The sequence below is a fragment of the Wasmannia auropunctata genome, unplaced genomic scaffold, assembly GCF_000956235.1.
Source record: "Wasmannia auropunctata unplaced genomic scaffold, wasmannia.A_1.0 LD335971.1, whole genome shotgun sequence".
Taxonomy (NCBI): domain Eukaryota; kingdom Metazoa; phylum Arthropoda; class Insecta; order Hymenoptera; family Formicidae; genus Wasmannia; species Wasmannia auropunctata.
In genome coordinates this window covers 11,689-14,037 of record NW_012026919.1, presented here as the reverse complement: position 1 = coordinate 14,037, position 2,349 = coordinate 11,689, and the positions used below count along the sequence as shown (strand labels likewise).

At 36.7% G+C, this 2,349-nt stretch overlaps 1 protein-coding gene across 1 annotated transcript in view; it reads left to right on the top strand.

Annotated features, from left to right (window-relative positions):
- The window catches only part of LOC105454933, a 6,436-nt gene that overhangs the window by 965 nt on the left and 3,122 nt on the right, over positions 1-2,349 (top strand). The window lies entirely within an intron of this gene.

Here is a 2,349-nt window from a genome sequence, read left to right as displayed (position 1 = left end):
GGGGGGGGGGTGAAATTTATTTGTGTTTTAATGAGAATTCGGGAATTACGGTATATTTGACGGCATGGCACACATCGCTGCCGACGCGCCTGCATGACGAAGTGCCATGACGAAATATCGAACGTCGCACGCGTGACAGTCTGTGTTTAACATTGATTTCTTTGTGTTGGTGCCGCCCGGTAAGTGCCTCCCGGCACTGTCTCTTAAGCAGCCAATCTCGAAGTACTACCTGCAAACTCGGCAATCTCGCATTCGATGAATCCATTGTCTATACCGTATATAGTGCACTTGCCTGCGGAACCGTTCCTTCCGGACCGCGATATACCGCCGCCGGAGGTACTCCCCGTTCGGTCGAATATCCTCTTCCACAATCAGCCGTCTGATTTCCTCCTTCCAATTTTCGACGTTCCCCGTAAGCCTATATATATTCGCATCGATTCCCGCCGTACTTGAAAATAAATCAAAGGCAAGCGACATCAAAGTCGGTACATTTCGGTGGTCCGCACCTAAATCGCTGCCGTATGTTTGCTTCTGTCGTGCGATTTTTCGAGCGTAAATATATGCATGAGCTCCCTTTCTCTGCCACTAGAGTTCCATTTCACATTGATTGTACATTGGCAAGCCCCATTTCTATTCTTTGATTAAGAGAATTATACAATCGAATCGAGAATATCAATCAGAGAATTTGTTTTATAAGATAATAACGTAATTATATACACTGTATATATGCAACGCTAGAAAATTGGAATAATGAATTGTTATTTGACATAATTTATGATAATTTTCATAATACTAAAAAAATAATGTAATTATAGAAAAAGAAATATATTTAAGCTACATATTTATAATGCGAAATATAACAATAAAATCTTTGAAGTCGTCTTCTGTAAAAATCATGTTTTTTTTAGCTTTACATACCTCTCTCTTTTTTTTAAAAACCACTAAATCGACTTTTAAAGTTGTTTATAAATTTCTTTAGAAATAAATAGATTTATTAGATTTATATATATATATATATTTAATTATTTAATTTATTGTTTATAATTACTTATAAAATGTAAAATACAAAATGCAAAATACACAAATGATGAGGTATCAGTAAGGCTGCTGTTACAAAGTCTATCAAGATAGGTATAAATAGCAAAAAAATAACAGAAAAAATTCGAATAACGTAATACATACAATTAAAATACAAACGCCATGCGTACTTGCCACGCGTACACGCATGTATGAAATGTACATAATAAGTTATACATACCGCGCGCGCGTGTATAAATATATACACATCCACACAAGTGAACTCGTACGCTCAAGTAAAGAAGGAAGCAGGATAAAAGAAAATTTGTCCTACAATTACAATTAAGTAGCGAAAATGATTCGTAGGAGATAATGTAGTTGATCACCGTAGTGTAAAAAGAGGATAGAAAAGAAAGAAAAATTTAATAGAATTAAGAAGGCAATTATTATTGCATTATTACACTATTTGCAACATTACATATGTATAAAGTAACTCCGTTTACACTCCATTACGTATCTATATACCTTTTTATCTGTCATCCTAGAAACAACCTAGAAACAACGTACTTTCAGAGATATACATGCGTTATACGCAAATGTAATACCTCTGTAATAGTTAGTGTTTGTACATGTATTGTACATAGTAGGCATAACATAGCATACGTCCGAAATCACGACTGACCTAGTCTCTGTGACGTGCATTCATATGATAAGTATGTCATTAGCGAAACTACGCTAATGGCCTTGCCGTAATTTGAATCTCGCGGAAACTTGTCGAACGTCCGTATAAACTTCAGGATTTCCTGCCGTACGAAGATGACAAATGTACATGCGATGTACGCGAATCGTAATGTAGTCATTACGATTGATGTAGTCATTATACCAGGCCGGATTATCAAATGCTTAAAATCGCTTACTAATGTTTAATGTGACTATAATGCACTTATATTCGTATTATTGTACGTATTTTAAAGGCGAATAGTTGCAAAATTGTATCAAAACTATCTTTATACGTTCTTTTTTCTTATCACTGAGTTAAGATATCCTAATCTGTAAGAGGCGCGGTTAAAGAGGCGCGACTGTGTCGCGAAGTAGCGCGCCTTGCGGGCGACTATAGTTAGTTTAGGCGAAGCGTTTTTGTTATTCAACGATCAAGGAATCGTGTGGCGCGTGCGAGGCAGTCTCAGTTACACCACATTGGCGATAGCACGTTGGTTTCCTTTTGTAATTTCTCGGCAAAATATATATTGTTCCTGACATTATAAAACTGTGTTTTGGATCGGCCTCTCACAGTTTTCTCAGAAGTGGGATACGCATGCGAATAAGACACGC